Source organism: Mustelus asterias, chromosome 20 (assembly GCF_964213995.1).
Source record: "Mustelus asterias chromosome 20, sMusAst1.hap1.1, whole genome shotgun sequence".
Classification (NCBI taxonomy): Eukaryota; Metazoa; Chordata; class Chondrichthyes; order Carcharhiniformes; family Triakidae; genus Mustelus; species Mustelus asterias.
In genome coordinates this window covers 33,522,574-33,543,983 of record NC_135820.1, presented here as the reverse complement: position 1 = coordinate 33,543,983, position 21,410 = coordinate 33,522,574, and positions in this window count along the sequence as shown.

Below are 21,410 nucleotides of genomic sequence, written 5' to 3'. Positions count from 1 at the left end.
CCTTATTTCTGTTTTAAATCTGCGACCCCTTATCCTAAAAAAAACCTTGTGTTTGAGATTGCCCCACACGAGGAAGCATCTGCTCTATGTCTACTTTGTTAATAGCTTTTATCATCTTATACATCTCAATCAGATCTCCTCTCATTCTTCTAAACTCTGGACAGTATTGGCCTAAACTGCTCAAACTCCCTTCAGAAGACAAACCCCTCGTCTCTGGAATCAATCTAGTGAACCTCCTCCGAATTGCCTCTAGTGCCACTACATCCTTCCTCAAATAAAGGTGACTAAAACTGTACACAGTACTCCAGATGCGGTCTCACCAATGCCTTGTATGGTTGAAGCACAGGAACAAGCCATTCAGCCCTTCAAGTCCACTCCGCCATTCAATAAGATCATGGCTGATCTGTGGCCTAATCCCATGTATCGCCCCTAGGGCCATATCCTTTATTAACCCTACTCAACAAAAAATTGTCTATCCCAGACTTAAACCTAACAATTGAATCAGCATCTATTGCCATTTGAGGAAGAGAATTCCAAACCACCACCACTCTCTGCATGTAGAAATGTTTTCCAATATCTCTCCTGAATGGCTTGGCACTCATTTTTAGATTATGGCCCTGGTCCTAGAGCCTTCAACTAGTGGAAACAATTAATCTTATCCACCCTGCCTTTCCCTGTAAATATTTTGTAGACTTTAGCAGATCACGTCTCAGCCTTCTGAATTCAAAAGAATAAAGGCCCAATTTGTCTAATCCCTCCTCATAATATAACGCCTGAAGTCCAGGTATCATTCTTGTAACCCTGTGTTGAACTCCTTCCAGGGCCAAAACATCCTTCCTAATGTGTGGTGCCCATACCTGCTCACAATACTCCAAGTGGGGTCTAACTAGGGTTTTGTACAACTGCAGCATAACATCTGCATCCCTACACTCCAACCCTTTAGATATAAAGGCCAGCATTCTATTGGCCTTTTTGACTATTTTCTGCACCTGGTCATGGCATTTTAAGGAGCTATGTACCTGAGCACGCAAATCTTGTTGGACATCCACTGAATTTAACTTTGTGCCTTCTAAAAAAATACCCTGATCCAAAATGGATAACCTCACATTTGTTTATACTAAAATCCATTTGTCACAGCTTAGCTCATTCACCCAATCTATCAATATCCTGTTGCAGTTTTATGCTGACCTCAACACTATCTACAATGCTGCCCAATTTTGTGTCATCGCAAATTTGTACATTTGACTTTTTAAACCATTATCTAACACTTTCTTACTTTTATACTCTATTCCTTTAGCTATAAATGCCACAATTCAATTTGCTTTCCTTATTGTCTGCTGTACCAGTTTTCTGCAACTCATGCATGAGGACACCCAGATCCCTCTGCACCAAAGCATCCCGAATTCTCTCTCCATTTAGATAATAAGTTGCCTTTCCATTTTTCCAACCAAAATGGATAACCTCACACTTACCCACATTAAACTCACATTTTGGATGGACATGGATAATTAATATATCGTGGATAATTAAATGGATAAGATGCGTCCAAGGTTATTGAGGGAAATGAGTGTGGAAATTGTAGAGGCACTGACCATAATCTTCTACCCTTCCTTAGACTCGGGTGTGGTGTCAGAGGACTGGAGAATTGCAGATGTTACACCCTTGTTCAAAAAAAGGGTATAAAAGTAAACCTCAGTCAGTTTAACCTCAGTCTGGAGAAGCTTATAAGAATGATAATTCGGGACAAAATTAATCGTCACTTTATTAATTGCAGATTAAGGGAAAATCATGTTTAACTTGCTGACGTTTTTTTGGTGAGGTCACAGAGAAGGTTGATGATGGTAATGCTGTTGTTGTGATATGTATGGACTTCCATAAGGAATTTGATAAAATATCATACAACTGACTTATGAGCAAAATTATAGCTCATGGAATAGCAACATGGATACAAAATTGGCTGAGTGACAGGAAACGGAGATTAGCGATTAATAAATATCATGCAGGTCAAGTTAAGTTGCACAAGATTCTTGTTATGGTACAGATAGTGCACATCTATCATTGGGACATCCCATGACAGGAAGGATATCAAAATGGATGAAAAAGACACAGTCTAGATTCATTAAGATGTTCAATGAGGTTACTGTTATGAAGAGAGGCTTGAGAAGTTAAGGATGCATGAAAAGATCTTCAGGATTATAAAAGGTTATGATCAAATGAAAGCAATAGATTTTTTCCCCACTAATTGGTCAAATTGTAAGGAGAGGTCACAAGAAAATTGAACAGAAAATCAGAAAAAATGTTTCACCGAGAGTAGTTAAGAACATGGAATTAAGTGTTACTTGTACTGAAGGGGTGGCTGTGATAACCCCCACATAGTCCATGGAGAATCACTGATTGAGCTTGTGGGGCTCGTTGAGTATGAACTCCCCCGGTAACAGGCAGTGGCCCGCTGGAACCAGGATTGGGCCTGCTAAACGGTATAGTCTCAGGCAGGGGCTAGTGTGTATACACTATGTTACTTTACATTCTGTAATAAACTATGTTTCTTTCCAGTCGAGCTTCCTGCATCATTACAGTGGCGACGAGGAACAAGAGAAGTTTCAGACAGCCCTGTGTTTCATTGAACCCGGTAAGACAATGACGGGGAAATGTTGAAAATGCCGCTGTTTAGGAAACATATGATGAGGGTGTGGAGGATTGGCTTCAGTAGGCCAAAAGAATGAGCCATTTCTTCCAGACAAATGGAATAGAAAGGGACAACCTGACCACTTGTGGAGCCCTGACTTTCAGCATCATAAAATGCTTAACCTACCTGGCAGCCCTGGATTCAAAATCTTTTGGTGAATTGATAGATATGATATCGGACCACCACTCTAAACCATCTATCATATTGCAACACTATAACATGGCAACTAGAGTCCTGGGGAACCAGTCACTGAATTCTTGGTGAGATTGTGGAAATTGGAAGAACACTGAGTATGGGTCAACCCTTCCAGAAATGCTAAAGGACTGTTTAATATGTGGACTTAATAATATTGCAATTCAAAGGAAGCTACTGACTGAACCAACTCTGGACCTCAAGAAAGCCATAGAACTAGCCTTTTCCTGGGAAAATGCAGAGAAAGGGGCCGAGGAGCTTCAGGGGTCCACAGACGAGATGCTCCATAGCCCTGGGTGACCCCCAAACCCAGAACCAAGACCCCAATGGATAATGCTCGCATTTCCCATTTGTTGCCAAGAAAGGGCATTTGGATTTGGAGGCTGTGAGATTGCAGAACTAGACAGGAAGCCTCTCCAATACAGTGAGGAGTGAGCACATTCATGCTGCACTTGTAGTCATAGGGTTCACCCCAGACAAGCCTACCAAAACATGTACTGCTTAGGCCAAAGGGTGAAGCCACCTCAGGACAGGGCTTTACAAATAACCCAACCCGAGAATGAGGAATTGATGTGGCTAAATTGCATTGGCACCTCCAAAGTGGCTCCAATCCAGGTAAATGGCCATCCCCTAGAGATGGAGGTAGACACAGGAGCCACTGTTTCTATTATTGGGAAGCAAACCTTGAGGTGACTTCGATTGGGCATCTTGCCTTTAAGCTTGCAGGACACCAAGGCTAGATTGGCCACACAACTGCAGAACCCTTGCGTATCATTGGAACCATCTGAACCCTAGTTACGCATGGGCAATAGAAGCCCAACTCCCCTAATAATGGGGCAAGGATCAGGGTCCAGCCTTTTTGAGAAGGGACTGGCTACAGAAAATCCACTTGGATTGACAACAAATCTTTAAAATGGGTACTAGCAATTTATACAAAGTCATCAGGAAGTATCACAAAGCGTCGCAAGAAGGCCTTGAAAGATTAGAGGCGTTAGGGCCAATGTCTGTGTGGACCCAGAGGCCCAACCTAAATACTTTAAGGCATGACCGGTCCCCTGTGCCCCATGTGTGAAAGTAGAGGACGAATTGGAACACCTAGAGGAACTTGGCATTATATGTCCAGTGCAATTTGCTGAATGGGCCATGCCAGTAGTCCCAGTTTTAAAACCTGATGATTCAGTTGGTATCTGTGGGGATTATACGTTAGCGGTCAACAGACCCTCCCAATAAGACAGATACCCTATGCCATGCATAGAAGACTTGTATGTAAAGCTGGCTGGAGCTCACATATTTTCCAAATTAGACATGAGCCGAGCCTACCTCCAAATGGAGGTGCGAGGTGTCATCCAGGAAATATGTCATCATAAATACTCACCAAAGGACTGTATGAGGACAGCTGTTTGCTCTTTCAGGTATCTTTGGCTTGTGCCATTTTTCAAAGATTGATGGAGAACATGCTTCAAGGGGCGCCCAGCGTGGCAGACTATCTGGATGGCATTTTAATCTCAGGAGCTGGCAAAGGAACATTTGGAGAGTTTGGAGGAGGTCTTACAGCTTTTTTTCTGATGCTGGTGTCCGATTAAAAAGGGAAACGTGTGTTCCTGGTCAATGAGATAACGTACCTCGGGTACAGAGTTGACAAGGATTGATCACATCCTGTCAAAGAGAAGGTAATAAAAGGGGCTCTGACTCCAAGGAACACAATGGAATTGAAGTCTTTCCTGGGTCTCATAAATTACTATGGAAAATTCTTACTGAACTTGGAGACCCTGCTGGCATCCCTCCATGTACTGTTAATAAAAAAATCAGAAATGATCATGGCCAATGCCACAAGAGAGAGCCTTTGCAAACGTCAAACAACAATTGCTGTCAATGAATATATTAAGCGCATTATGACACTTTGAGACCACTCATTGTAACCTGCATATGCCCAGATTGAAAAAGGTTTGGCCATGGTGTTTGCGGTGAAAAGGTTGCCCAAGTACATCTACAGTTGGCATTTCACCATAGTAACCAATCACAAATCTTTGTTGGCCCCTTCAAAGAAGACAAGGTGATTCCTCCCATTGTGTCAGCCCGGATCCAGTGTTGGACATTGCTATTAGGTACCTATGAATATACCTTAGATCATTGTCCAGGGAGACATGTAGCCAATGAGGATGCCTTGAGCCGACTGCCGCTACCCACCTTCTCCTCTGAAATGGATGAAGTTGTCATGACTCTGAACTTCATAACACTCTGCCAGCATCTGCCAAACAAATCCAGACATAGATCCGTTCTAAGTGGTGGACCACATGGGTGTCCTCTGGAGGATTTGAAATCTTATCTCTCTAAATATCAGGAGTTGGGTCTAGTAGATGGCATCATCTTGTGGGGAGCCCGGATGATGGTCCCACGTCCAGCGACCAATACTTCAAGAAGTGCACAATGGCCACCCAGGAATTTCTAGGATGAAAATGTTCACAAGGAGCCATGTCTGGTGGCCTGTCATAGAAAGTGTTATCGAAAACCTGCTCAACTAGTGCAAAACCTGCCAGGAAAACCAGAAGACCCCACCGGCAGCCTTGTTGCACTGTTTGGGATGGCTGGGGAAACCCTGGGTGCAAGTACATGCAGACTTCACAGAGCCATTTATGGGCTCGTGTTTTAATTCTCATTGACATTCACTCAAAATTGATCAATGGCCTCTACTACCTCTTACAATACCATAAAGAAACTCAATCTTTTAGTATGTATGGTATACCCGAGGTTCTCGTGACAGACAATGGGACCCCGTTTACCAGCGGGGAATTTAATGAGTATGAATGGGGTAAAGCAACATGGTACCTCACCACCCTGGCTGAGTGGATGGTCATGAAGAAACAAACCACAGATTCTTTAGAAGTAAAGCTTGCACGCTTCTTTTTTCAACTATAGGACTATGCTGCATATAACGATGGGAATAGTCCCTACGAAGCTAGTGATGGGCCAATGCCTTTGGACTAGGCTTAGCCTGACATTTCCAAATTTGATCAGCAATTTTGAGTTAAAACAAGAAACCCAGAAAAGAGACTGGATCGAGACTTCAAACTGGGAGATACGGCCCACGTGAGGAATTCGGCGATTGTTCTCTGTGGATTCCAGGAGTTATTCTCAAGAAAACAGGACCAGTGTCTTACAAGCTAAAAACCAGGGAGAAGACCTGAAAGAAGCACGTAGATCACCTCCGTCGCAGCAAACCCTCTGCAGATGCAACTGTTTCTATGGACACGCCACTGTCAGCGTCCTTCACACCGGCCGTGGACAGGAACCTCCCCCCCCTCTAAAAACTCAAGATAACCCCGACGAGGTCAATGGGGAATCCTATTGATTGATCTCCCCATGGGGTTTGTTGAGTATGATTTCCCCTAGTAACAGTCAGTAGCCTGCCCTGCTGAAACTCATTACCTGAGCCTTTTATAAGGCAGGCCCAGGACTGGTTTTACTTTGCATGCTGTAATAAACTATGTTCCTTTCCAGTCGGGCTTCCTGAGTCATTACAGAGGCCATAAATTATTACATTTTGAAAAAGTACAAGGTTAAAGAAAATGAACAAGCAGGTTGGGGACTAATTCAATGCCTGATGTGGAGGAAAAACACCAGCAAACACATAACCCAGATAGCCTCAGATTCAGTAGTCTTACCTGAACACGCTGCAGGATATGATTTAGAGGTCTTTATATAATCGGTATTTAATATACCCAACTACTGATGCCAATAATCAACAAAGTAAATTGAATACTAGACTATATAGGCAAATAGTTAAAGGCCAAGTCATATTGTAACTGCACAGCACATTATTCACATTGCACTTTGAATACTCTGTCTAGTTCTAATCAACAAAATGCAATGGAGACAAATTTACGTACATAATGATAGGCTCTAAACTTCAAGGTTATTATTGTTTGCAAATCACTTTGAAAGGTGATAAACCAAATTCCATTTGCCTTTTTTGGGAACAGGATGACTGATGTACTCATTAATAAAACAATAATAAATAAATGAATCAAAACTGACAGGGAGACAGCCCCCTCAAGGGGCATTGTAACAAAAAGATATCAGCGCTTCAAAGGGAACTTAGAAAATCAAACCAAAGTGTCATCACCGGGATAATGATGCACCCCAGCCCCCACAGAGCGCACCCAGTGGTAAAGGGAAGCCTGAAGCATGATGATGGACACCTCATGCTCCCTCTCCCAGGCCACCTAGCCACGAGAGGGGTAAACAGTCAGGTTGGATGACCCCTGTGACTGCTCGCTGCCCGGGCTTGTTAATGGCCAACCTCCGCAGGACAGTGATGTAGGAAACATAGCTGCCGTTTTGCACACAGCAAGCTCCAACAAACCTCAATGTGGTAATGACCAGATGATCTGTTCTGTTATGACAATTCTTGATGTTCGGGGTGAACTCTCCTGCACTTCTTCGAAATAGTTCTAGTGGGATGTTTTGAGAGGGCATACATGACCTTTCTAACATCTCAATCTGAAAGACTCTCAGTACTGTACCGGATTGTCGGCTTTGGCTTTTGTGTTCAAGACTTGCATTTAGACTTGATCCCAGGACTACCTGACTCCGAGGTGAGAGTGCTCCCAACTGAGCCACAGCTGACACTAATCATTGCAAAGAACAAAATGAAACTTTGGAAAAAGCTTGATCTATTTCCCTTCTGAAGCTATTTCCTTGTGACCAAAAGTTGAAGGAAAGAGTTAAAAAAAATGAATAGCATGGAAGTGCAGGCAACTACATCTGAATATGTAGAAGATAATCAACGAAATGCAAATACCAGTCAGATTACAATGTTAAAACTGATTAAAAGCTCTTCTGTGCAGATGCGCTGATCGGATGGGCTTCCTAAACATGGATTTTCTCAGAATCAGTAAAGCTTCCTCTCACCGTTTACACAATACGAATGTGCTGTAATACAGTGATTATCTGTTACAATTATACGTAAACACAACATCTAAGCTCTCCAATGAAGGTTGATTTAATTTTAGTTGAACACTAAAAGCAGAAGCTTACATCAGTGTTTACGACTGAGAGACACATTATTAAACCTGCTTAACATTTCCAAAGGCTAAGTGCTGGTATAAACAAAACCAGGTTTGTGGTAATGAGAATAATCTCCAAATGATAGAAATAGTCAGTTATATGACAGATTGCATTCTCTTTCCCCAAATCATAAGTTACAGTGTAATTAAATTGTATTCCTAAAAAAGGCAATTTTTTTTTTACACGCTCCCATGCAATGGCTGGTGTTAAGCACATGGAACTTAATGGTCGACAGGAGTCTGCGACATCCACCTGTAGCTTCCCTCCACTTAGTGTCACGCTCTTCTGGTAAACGCTGAATCAAGGGGCACAAGACTTGGTTTTGGAAGCTAGATGCTAATTTTGTGCAATCACTGGATTACTGCTGCTTTTGTGGCATGGCTACGGATGAAACAGGTATTGATATTCAATGCCTTCTGACTTAAATGCGAGGGAAATGCAAAGATAGAGTTACCAAAATGGCTTACATTAATGGTAGCATATATCCAATTGTTACACCCTTTACCTCAAACTATACATTTTCTTATAATAATTTACAATTCATTTGTCTCCCTTTGTTCTCCTTTCTTACCCTTCCAATTCCCATCTATTCTCTCCCTCTGGTGAAGGTGTTGACTTGCAGTACAATTCGACAGGCCTCAAAGCCTTTGCCGAGGTGGCCATTATGAGTTTAAACAAACTGTTGAAGGTATCACAGCCAATCCAATTGTGGTGAACCATAGATGGTTACCACTATGGGTACTTGTACATATGTTACTCTTGTTACTGTTGGGGTTAGGGTTTGGGTGTTCCACCTGTTATTATTGTTTATGTGGTACACTCCGTTCGGCTCCGCCTTCTTACAGGAGTATAAAGGTCACTGCTACTTCCTAGTAGCCCTTAGTCTGGGATAATATAGTGTGCTCCAATCTTGTTGTGAATAAAAGCCTTTATTCCCGGGTACGTCCTAGCCTCCCGTGTGAATCAATCGCGCATCAATTTTATTCACAACAAAATACTGAAAATTTTGTTCGAAACAAAAATGGAGCAGATGCTAAAGCCCGATCGGCTAACCTTGGATCCGCGTGCCGTTGGGGCGTCGAATACTTTCGACCATTGGTTGAAGTGCTTCGAGGATTACGTTGAGGCCTCGACAGCAGTCCAGTCCGACGCCGACAGATTGCGGGTCCTCCACGCCAGGATGAGTGACACTGTGTATGCAACAATTCGCGATTCCCAAAATTACAAAGATGCTATCGAATTACTCAAGAAGCTGTATAATAAACAGCCGAACGAAATTCATGCTCGTCACCTATTAGCCACTCGACGGCGGCAGCCCGGCGAAACGACGGGACAGTACCTGCGCGAACTTCAACAGCTAGCCAGAGCCTGCAACTGCAAGGAGGTGTCGGCTACTCAATACACCAACGACCTTATTCGGGACGCGTTCGTGGCGGGAATCGGCTCATCCTATATTCGCCTGCGGCTGCTAGAGCAGGGTAACCTGGACCTGGCTAAGACGGTAGAACTGGCCGACGCAATGGAAACGGCCGCCAGAAGTCTCGAAACCTACCCCATCGACCACGTGGGAACAGCGTGGCAAGCACAGCCACCGCCTCAACTGTACTCGGCGGCTCCTCGGAACTGCGCGATAATGCTCCCAACTTCAGACTTGATGGCTGCGGCAGCTCCTGGAGGCCCACGGTGCTATTTCTGCGGATTGGCAAGGCATCCTCGCCAGAGATGTCCGGCCAGGACGGTGTTTTGCTCCGCCTGTGGAAAGAAAGGGCACTATGCAAAAGTGTGCCGAGCAAAGACCCCTTCCAAGCCCAGCAGTGCTGCGTGTGACTCCCCAGGATCCATCTCCTCGACTCCGCCTCGTCGATGTCTTCAGCCACGTGCGATCCACGGGCGCTGCCATTTCCTATGATGACGACGCAAGCCACGTGCGACCTGCGGGTGCCGCCGTTTTCAACATCATTGACCACGTGCGATTCATGGGCGCAGCCACTTTGGTCGACACCTGCCGCAGAAGACCAGCAGGGGTCCTCGTCGTCGGCTATCTCAGCTGCCTGCAGTTACGCTCGGGACACAACAGTGGCGTCAATCAGCCTGGACCAGGCCAAGCCTCACAGACTCGACAAGTCCATGATGGACATAGCGGTAAACGGGCGCCTGGCACATTGCCTGTTTGACAGCGGGAGCACGGAGAGCTTCATCCATCTGGATACAGTAAAACGGTGCGCTCTCCGTGTGCAAACTGTCAGGCAGACAATCTCCATGGCGTCGAGGTCTCGATCTGTCCTCGTTCTTGGGAGCTGTGTGGTAACCTTAACGGTGCAGGGCACAGTCTACAAGAACTTCAGGCTCCTCATGTTACTGCACCTTTGCGCTCTGGTACTCCTGGGGCTAGACTTTATGGTCCACCTGAAGAGTGTGACCCTGCGGTACGATGGGCCAATCCCTCCACTTTCAGTGGGAGAACAGCAGCCTCCAAATTGTCCAGCGTGCTCCACATGCGGCCTCTCAACACTCAAAATTACCCCGCCTTCCCGATTCGAAAATCTCGTGCCAGGCTGCAAGCCCATCGCGACTAAGAGCAGGCGTTACAGCGCTGAGGATCGGATCTTTATTAGATCTGAGGTTCAGCGGCTCCTCAGGGAAGGGGTCATTCAACATAGCACTAGCCCATGGAGAGCACAAATTGTGGTGGTTAAGACTGGAGACAAGCCCCGGATGGTCATAGACTATAGTCAGACCATTAATAGGTACACGCAGCTGGACGCGTACCCTCTCCCGTGCATATCTGACATGGTCAACCAGATTGCGCAGTACCGGGTGTTCGCCACCATCGACTTGAAGTCAGCCTACCACCAGCTCCCCATTCGCCCAGAGGACCGCAAATACACGGCCTTTGAGGCGGATGGCCGTCTCTACCACTTTTTAAGAGTCCCTTTCGGTGTCACTAATGGGGTCTCGGTCTTCCAGCATGAGATGGACCGAATGGTGGACCAAAACGGGCTACGGGCTACCTTCCCGTACCTGGACAACGTCTCTATCTGCGGCCATGACCAGCAGGACCACGACGCAAACCTCCAGAAGTTTTTACGCACTGCGCCTCTCCTGAACCTGACCTATAAACAAGGAGAAGTGCGTATTTTGCAAGCACCGCCTAGCAATCCTCGGATACGTGGTGGAAAACGGGGTCATCGGCCCCGATCCAGACCGTATGCGTCCCTTCTTGTACTTCCCCTACCCACTAGCATCAAAACACTGAGAAGATGTTTAGGCTTCTTCTCGTACTATGCACAGTGGGTCCCCAATTACGCGGACAAAGCCCGTCCGCTCATAAAATCTACCTCTTTTCCCCTGACAGCAGAGGCTCGCCTAGCCTTTGAAGGGATAAAAGCCGACATCGCGAAAGCCACGATGCACGCTGTTGATGAGTCCATCCCTTTTCAAGTGGAGAGTGATGCATCTGATTTCGCCCTGGCTGCCACACTTAACCAGGCGGGCAGGCCCGTTGCCTTTTTCTCTCGCACCCTCCAAGGCCCTGAAATTCGGCACTCCTCTGTGGAGAAAGAGGCTCAGGCCATTGTGGAGGCCGTACGGCATTGGTGCCATTATTTGGCTGGCAAACGGTTTACCCTGCTCACGGACCAGTGGTCCGTGGCCTTCATGTTCAACAACACGTTAAAGGGAAAAATTAAGAATGATAAAATCTTGAGGTGGAGAATCGAACTCTCCACCTACAACTATGATATCATGTACCGTCCGGGGAAGCTCAATGAGCCCTCCGATGCCCTGTCACGTGGAACATGTGCAGGAGGACCGGTTACAGGCCCTCCACAATGATCTCTGCCATCCGGGGATCACTCGGTTTTTCCATTTTGTAAAGGCTCGGAATCTGCCCTACTCCATAGAGGATGTCGGGTCGATAACTCGAAGCTGCCAGGTTTGTGCAGAGTGCAAGCCGCACTTCTACCGGCCTGACAGGGCACAACTCATTAAGGCCACTCGCCCTTTTGAACGACTGAGTGTCGACTTCAAGGGGCCCCTTCCTTCGACAGATCGGAATGTGTATTTCCTCAACATGCTTGATGAATACTCCCGATTCCTCTTTGCCATCCCCTGTTCTGACATGTCCTCTGCCACGGTCATCAAAGCCCTGGGGAGTCTTTTTACCCTGTTCGGCTTCCCCAGTTATATCCACAGTGATAGGGGTTCGTCGTTTATGAGCGACGACTTAAGGCAATAGCTGCTCTCTAAGGGAATTGCCTCAAGTAGGACTACGAGTTACAACCCCAGGGGTAACGGACAGGTCGAGAGAGAAAACGCTACAGTCTGGAAGGCTGTTTTACTGGCGCTAAGGTCTAGGGGTCTTCCAGTCACCCATTGGCAAGAGGTACTTTCTGATGCGCTCCATTCAATCCGGTCCCTCCTGTGTACGGCAACCAACGCTACCCCACATGAGCGGATGTTTACCTTCCCTAGGAATTCTTCCTCTGGGACCTCACTGCCGTCTTGGTTGACGTACTCAGGACCTGTCCTCCTGCGGCGGCATGTTAGGGCCCGCAAGTCCAACCCTTTGGTTGAACAGGTCCATCTCCTCCACGCCAACCCTCAATATGCCTATGTGGCATATCCTGACAGGCGAGAGGACACGGTCTCTATCAGAGATCTGGCGCCTGCAGGGGACCTGGAAACCCCCGTCACTCCCGCACCCCTGGTTAGGATTCCTTTGCCTATTCTCTCCCCTCCTGACATGACGCGGGCAGCATCGGGACCTCAACTTAATCCTCTTACTCCCGTGTACAGCTTGCCTGAGTCCAGGAGATTGTCGCCACCTCGAGGTTGACAGGCGTGTGAGGAACTGGAGGAGTCAGTGGACACCACCTCGGAGAGAGGGTCGTCACCACGGTGACCAGAACCGGCACTGGAGCCAGTGCTGCGGAGGTCGCAGTGACGGTGCGGACCCCCGATACGGCTGAACTTGTGAACATGTGGACAGTTCGTATTGTCTCCTTACCCCACTGGCCTTTGTTTTTAAAGGAGGGGTGAATGTGGTGAACCATAGATGGTTACCGCTATGGGTACTTGTACATATGTTACTCTTGTTACTGTTGGGGTTTGGGTGTTCCACCTGTTATTATTGTTTATGTGGTACACTCTGTTCGGCTCCGCCTTCTTACAGGAGTATAAAGGTCACTGCTACTTCCTAGTAGCCCTTAGTCTGGGATAATATTGTTAAGTAGTGTGCTCCAATCTTGTTGTGAATAAAAGCCTTTATTCCTGGGTACGTCCTAGCCTCCCGTGTGAATCAATCGCGCATCACCAATCCAATCCTTTTCTCGAGACAGGCACTGTTTTATATTTAAAGGCCATTTTACGAGACTACTGGCATATTGCCAATGGCAGGAAGGCCCACTGTTGCACAGGGACATTGGCAGCATCATGGTGGCAGCTCCCTGCAGCATTTGTGGGGAGAGGATCATCAGAGCTCGAGGCTCCATAGCCTGAAGGGTCACAGGCGCCAAGCTGGAAATGCAGCCCCACGGCTCCAATGCTCTCGCCAGAGAGGTTTCTCCTCTAACCCTGGAGCCACTGAATTTTTAAAATCCACCCACCTGGAGGCAACATGAAGTCTCCTGCCTGCTTCATCAGCATTCACCTCTCCTGCTGGTATTGCTGAGGCTTCGGAGTTGCTGGTCCTCTGATTGGGCTGGCAGCTGCAGGAACCCACATGCTAAGTTTACTTAGACAGCAAACCCACTGGCAGCCATTTAGGGGGCAGCCTGTGGCAAAATTATCAAACCAGCCTGCTGTCAACAAGTGCAGGCTTGGAACCCTTTTCTTGGGTCCCGAAGCCCCTGCTAAAAATTCAATCTTTTAGGATTGGAACAGAGGACTAAACCGATAATGTGCTAATCTATTGCGCCACCCAGTGGTTCTAAGAACAGTATAATGCCAGCATGATAACATCATCAGCAAATGCTTCTCAACTATTAAGAGCAAACAAACTTCTACTTCCATAGCACTACGCAGCTAATGAAACACTTTAAAATGCTTTTTATTATTCATTATACGGGAAATGGGCATCGCTGGCTAGACTAGCATTTTATTGCTCATCTCTAGTTGCCGTTGAGCTGGTGAGTTGCCTTCTTGAACCTCTGCAGTCCCCAAGGTATAGGTACTCCCACAGTGGTTTTAGGGAGGGAGTTCCAGGGACAGAGACAGTGAAGGAATGGCAATATATTTCCAAGTAATGGCAAGATAACGTTTTACAGTAGTGTTGCTTGAGAGTTTAATGTTATCCAGGTGGGGGCAGGGGGAATGCCCTAGAATGCCAGTGCCCTATACTAAAAATATATACATATGAACTCAGAGTAAGGAATCATTCCTCAAAGTAAAAGTGCATGCCAATACTCATGCATTGGGCTCTTATTTGAAGAGTAGTTTCTTGTTACCAGAGAAATTGTTTTAATCCTTTATTGTTGGGGAGGAGGGGTGGGGAAGATTCTTGTTTTAATGTACAGGTACATTATAAAGCTTTGAAAACCTCAGATGAATAAACCATCTTGTGGCCAGTGAAATACAGCTAACTGAATATGCATACAATAAAACTATAAAGGTAGTTGTTTAACATGACATTGTCTAAGACATGATCTGCAAGCTTCATGAACTGAGCCTACAGTCCATTTCTTCTGTTTACATATATTAACCTCAACTCTTAGGATCTTGAAGATCAAAAAATGAGGTACCTGTAGGGGTTTTGTATTATTTTCTGGGACCTGGGATTTTTAGACATGTGCAGAACTCAATGGTGGGGCCATATGTAACTCTTTGAATGGCTGGACACCTAGTTTAAAACATGATAAATTGATTCACACAAAAAATAGGCGAAGTCAAGTTTTCCTTGACTGTCCATAAATGCCAAAGTGGCAATTGAACTGCAACCTAGTGCTGACATTGCTGTCTGCATGATCTGCATGATGGAAACTGCATTCCTACTTGCATGACAGCAGATAAAACAGTGGGACAACAATTGCACACCTTAAAAGCAACAGGTTTAGTTAGTATTCTTTGTGCAAAATTCAAATATGAATCTGCTGTTAAAATGACAAAATTAAAATAAAAGTTTCTAGGTCACAGTCGAAACTATTGCTTGCATAAGAGGCATTCATGCATTCAGAGGTTTAAATGGTAGGTACAAGTTATAGTGAATATAGTTACAGTTCCAATTGAAGGTCTGTAAAATCATCTCTGATTTTTTTCCAATAAAACAGGCCACCAGCAAATCACATCCTAACAAATAAAATTCTAATACATCAAAAAAAATCAAAACAGATGCCCCATGGACCCCCAGTCGAACAAGCTGTTAAATCAATGCCAGATATTGGAGATGTTGCATAGCGTATTACAAGAGTACTATTAGTAGATGTCCTGCAAGACCTAATCAAGGCTTCCTAATTGGAAGAAACAAAGTCCTTAATGGTGATGGTCATTGTTCTTCAGTAACCAGGCCAGGATACTTCTGAGCTCATACCCAATGCTTTCAGAAAGGGAGTATGATTCTGTTGCAACCAGGGGTGCACACCCCACTGACCCCAGCCCTAAACAAGCCCTCAGGTTTTCTATCATTTTGTTTTCCCTACTTTTCAGTCCCACCACCAGTGATTTCCTTCATGTGAACATTCTTCATGGCTGCATGTAGATAGTGAAATAACTTTTTTCTGTGGTCTCTGTACTATAATTATTTTCTATATTCCTCTCTATATCCCCCGATCTGAAAGTGATCGGGGCATTGCAAACCCTTTAGTGTTTTATGTCTGTGTAAATAAACTAAATGATGTGGAGATGCTGGCGTTGGACTGGGGTAAACACAGTAAGAAGTTTAACAACACCATTCATGTACATTGGGGAAACCATGCAGACGCTGCGACAACGGATAAATGAACACCGCTCGACAATCACCAGGCAAGACTGTTCTCTTTCTGTTGGGGAGCACTTCAGCAGTCACGGGCATTCGGCCTCTGATATTCGGGTAAGCGTTCTCTAATGTGGCCTTCACAACACACACAGTCGCTGAGCAAAAACTGATAGCCAAGTTCCACACACATAAGGACGGCCTCAACCGGGATATTGGGTTCATGTCACACTATTTGTAATCCCCACTGCAGAGTCTCGCTGGCTGTCCTGTCTGGAGACAATACACATCTCTTTAGCCTGTCTTGATGCTCTCTCCACTCACATTGTTTGTATCTTAAAGACTTGATTAGCTGTAAGTATTCGCATGCCAACCATTATTCATGTAAGTTGAGTTTGTGGCTTTATATGCCCTGTTTCTGAACAGAACCTGAAGAAGGGGCTTAAGGCTCCGAAAGCTTGTGTGACTTTTGCTACCAAATAAACCTGTTGGACTTTAACCTGGTGTTGTTAAACTTCTTACCAAATAAACTAACCCATTGAGTTCATCCTGTCTCTGGTTTGCTGTGGGGTTATTAACATAGAAAATTAGATTGCACCAAAATGAAGTGGGAAATGTGCCATCACAGAGAGGAAGAAATCAAAACATCTTTTTGTTTATTGATGAGTTGAGACAAGAAATTAGTACTGTTTATATTAACCCTATTCCTGTGCATAACACTTGAAGGCAAGGGTGAAAGGAGGCAGGGAGGGGTTTAAAACAATGGGCACATTTAACCTCTCCCCTTTATTTCAAATAAGGGGTGATGGAATCGCCCCCAATTTTAAAATTTAGGTGACTAATTCGATTCAAAAATCTATCAACAGCACTAATTTTCTTCTAACACAAAAATTATTTCTGCGATTGTTAGCAATGCAAGGGGCTATGAAAACTGAAAAATCCTCAAGCTTTTCGGTCCTAAATGTTGGCAACTGAAAGAATACTTGCATTTAGAAGATAGTAAATAGTAGAGAGAAGGTAGAGTTGAAACAATCACCAAAAATCTCCATCCTCGTTCGCAGCTGGGAATCTCTAGTGCCGCTGATAGTTGATGGAGTTTTGGCTCAAACACCATTCTCACTTGCAGCGGGACAGGCACAGATTTAAAAAAAATCAGAGAATCCCATTTTTTTTTCTTGTTTATTACAGTTCAGGGGTAAAAAAAAATCAAACCATCAAAAACAACATGCGAATCTATGTTGAAAAGCTCTTTAGATTAGGTAGTAGCAGAAACAAACCCTTGAATCAATAAAAAAAAATGGACGCCCAAAATACACCATCCAGCCCACCAAGCCTGTTCCACCAGTCAATAAGATCATGGCTGATCTGAATGTAGCCTTAATTACACTTTCCTGCCTATCCCCATGGCTCTCAATTCCCAGTCAATCAAAAATCTAACTCAGCCTTGAATACGTTCAATGATCCAACCTCCGTTGTTCGCTGTGGGAGAGAAGACGAATGACCCGGAGAAAAGAAATTCCTCATCACCTCCATTTTAAATGGGAGATCCCAGACAGTCAGCATCTACCCTGTCAAACCCCCTCAGAATATTTTATATTTCAATGGGATCATCTCTTGGGGCTGGCATGGTGGCACAGGGGTTAGCACTGCTGCCTGACAGCGCCAAGGACCCAGGTTCAATTCCTAGCTTGGGTGACTGTGTGGAGTCTGCACGTTCTCCCAGTATCTGCAGGGGTTTCCTTCCACAGTCCGAAATTCGTGCTGGGTAGGTGCATTGGCTATGCTAAATTCTCCCTCAGTGAACCCGAACAGGCAGGCGACTAGGGGATTTTCACAGTAACTTAATTGCAGTGTTAATGTAAGCCTACTTGTAACACTCATAGACTTTAAACCTTAAAACGCCTTCTCAACTCTAATGAATATAGGCCGAACCTGCTTAACCTTTCCTCAGAAGGCAACTTCTTCATCCCAGAAATCAGCCTAATGAACCTGCTCTGAACTGCTTTCAGTTAATGTCCTAACAGAGACCAAAACTTTTACATCTATTTTAATGCTCCAAATCCCCTGCAATAAAACAATCAATTTGCCTTCCTAATTATTTGCTGTACCTGTATGACAACCTTTTGATTTTATGTACAAGGACACATAGAATGCAGCACTCTGTATCTCTTTCCATTTAAATATTCTGCCTGTAGAATAGAATCCCTAACGTGCAGGAGGCCATTTGGCCCATCAAGTCTGCACTGACTCTGACAGAATACCTTACCCAGGCTGTCTTCCCTGCTTTATCTCTGTAACCTCACATATTTAAAGGCTAATTCATCTAACCTACACATATTAGGACACTAAAGGGCAATTTAGCATGGCCAATCTACCTAATCTGCACATCTTTGGACTGTGGGAGGAAACTGGTGCACCCAGAGGAAACCCATACAGATACGGGAAAATGTCTGTGTGGCATTTGCACAGTCACCCAAGATTGGAATTGCTTTTCTATTCTTTCTACTAAGGTGGACAACTCCACATTTTACTCCAAACTTTTGCCCACTCACCTAACCTTTCTATAACCCTTTGTATCCTCCTACAGGTACAGTCGTCAGTGCCTTCATCCAAGTCGTTGCTATATATCAATAGTTGAGGCCCAGCACTGATCCCTGCAGTACTCCACTATTTAGTTAGAACATGAAAATGACATTTATCCCAACTCTGTTTCCTGTTACATATCTAATCTTCAATTTCTGTTCTTTTTAATTCAAGACCATGAGCTCTTATCTGCTGCAGAAACCTTTTATGTGGCACAATATCAAATGCCTTTTGGAAATTCAAATACATCATATCTACTGGTTTCCCTTTATCCACACTTATTGTTACATCCTCAAAGAATGAATAAATGTCAAACATCACAAAACTATTTTGACTCTGCATGGTTATATTATTTTCCAAATGACTTTCCACTTAATGGATTCTACCATTTTCCAAATGACAGGTATTAGACTAACTGGCCATAACTTCCTACTTTGTCTCACTCCTTTCTAAAATAGTGGTGTTATATTTCCACTGGAACCTTTTTCTAGAATCTAGGGAACTTTGGAAGGTTACAATCAATGCATCCATTATTTCTGCAGCCATTGCGTTTAAGATTCCAGAATGGAGGCTGTTAGGTCCAAGAGACTTGTCTGCCTTTAGTCCCATTACCTTTTTCAGCACTTTTTCCTCTATTGACTGAGATGTTTTAAGTTTTTCATTCGTCTTTCCCTCTTGCTTTTCTACACTTTCTGGGATACTTCGTCTTTTACTGTGAAGACAGACAAAATACTACTTCATAGTGTCTCACCCCCTAAAGAGGCAATGTTCACTTAGCTTTTACTGTTATTATATTCCTTGCTAGTCTTCTCTCATTCTCAAATTTTTCATTCTTCAGCACTTTGAGTCAACCTTTACTGGTTTCTAAAATTTTCCTCAAACTTCTGGCCTATCACAAATCTTAATTAGCCATGGTATGGGAGCAATGGGAGTACGAAGAGCTGGGGAACAAATTAAAAAGCAGAACCAACAAGGTGGTAATCTTTGGATTACTACCTGAGCCACGCGCAAATTGGCGCAGGGTTAATAGGATTAAGGAGACAAATGCGTGGCTCAAGGATTGGTGTGGGAGGAATGGGTTCGAATTCATGGGGCATTGGCACCAGTATTTGGGCAGATGGGACCTGTATAGATGGGATGGTCTCCGTTTGAACCATGCTGGGACCAGAGTCCTAGCGAATCGTATCACTAGGGCTGTAGATAGGGCTTTAAACTAATTTATGGGGGGGGGGGGAGGGTGCAGAGGTAAGAGGAATTACGAAATCAATGGTAGAGGAGAGGGAGCGAGTGCAAGTGAATGAGGGCATTCAAGTAGTTAAAGGAGTAGAGGGCGAGGGAGAGGTTGATTGCGTTTCATCAAATCGGGTCCAGATAAAAGCTGGAATAAAGACACTTTGCCTGAATGCAAGAAGCATTCGGAACAAAGTTAATGAGTTGATGGTGCAAATCAGCACTAATGGGTATGATCTAGTGGCCATTACAGAAACGTGGCTGCACGGAGACCAGGACTGGGAGATGAATATCCAGGGGTATCAGGCATTTAGGAAGAATAGACAAGAAGGAAAAGGTGGTGGGGTAGCTCTGTTAATAAAAGATAATATCAGGGTAGTAGTGAGGGATGACATAGGCTCTAAGGAACAAAACGTGGAATCGTTATGGGTAGAGATAAGGAATAGTAGGGGGAGAAAGACACTAGTAGGCGTGGTCTATAGGCCCCCAAATAATAATGTTGAGGTGGGGAGGGCTATAAACAAGCAAATAATGGATGCTTGCAAAAACGGAACGGCAATAATCATGGGGGACTTCAACCTGCATATTGATTGGCTGACTCAAGTTGGAAGGGGTGGGATGGAGGAAGAGTTCTTAGAATGCTGTCAGGATAGTTACCTTGAACAGTATGTTACAGAACCGACGAGGGAACGAGTTATCTTAGATCTGGTCATGTGTAACGAGGTAGGTAGAATTAAGGATGTTCTTGTCCGTCTTGGTCGAATTTCTGATACAAATGGAAGAGGAGAAAGTAGGGTCCCATACCACTGTCCTCTGTTTGAACAGAGGGAAGTACGATAGGATGAGGGCTGAATTGGCTAAGGTGGACTGGGAGAGCAGATTGGTAGGTAGGACAGCTGAGGAACAGTGGAGGATTTTTAAGGAGATCCTTTTCAGTACTCAGCAACAATAGATTCCGGTGATAAAGAAGGGCTGTAAAAAAAGGGATAACCAGCCGTGGACAACGAAGGAAATTAAGGAGAGTATTAAATTAAAGACCGATGCGTACAGAGTGGCCAAAAATAGTGGAGAATCGGAAGATTGGGAAAACTTTAAGAAACAACAAAGAACGACTAAGAAAGCGATAAAGGAAAGATAGGTTATGAAGCTAGGCTAGCTCTAAATATAAAAAATGATAGTAAAAGCTTTTACAAATATATAAAAAGGAATAGAGTGGCAAGAGTGAATGTTGGACCCTTGGAGGACGAGAAGGGGGATTTAATAGTGGGAAATGAGGAAATGGCTGAAACTTTAAATAAGTTTTTTGTGTTGGTCTTTACGGTGGAAGACACAAATAGTTTACCGAATATTAACGATAAAGGGTTGGTAGGAGGAGAGGTACTCAATACAATTAATGTTACCAGGGAGGCAGTGCTTGGTAGACTAACGGGACTGAAGGTGGACAAGGGCCCGGATGGAATGCATCCCAGGGTACTGAAAGAAATGTCAGAGGTAATAGCGGATGCGTTAGTGGTTATTTATCAAAATTCGTTGGATTCTGGGGTAGTGCCGGCGGATTGGAAAACGGCTAATGTTACGCCACTGTTTAAAAATGGAAATAGACAAAAGGCGGGTAACTACAGGCCGGTTAGCTTAACGTCTGTAGTTGGGAAAATGCTGGAATCCATCATTAAAGAAGAAATAGCAGGCCATCTGGATAAGAATGGTTCGATTAAGCAGACGCAGCATGGATTCATGAGGGGAAAG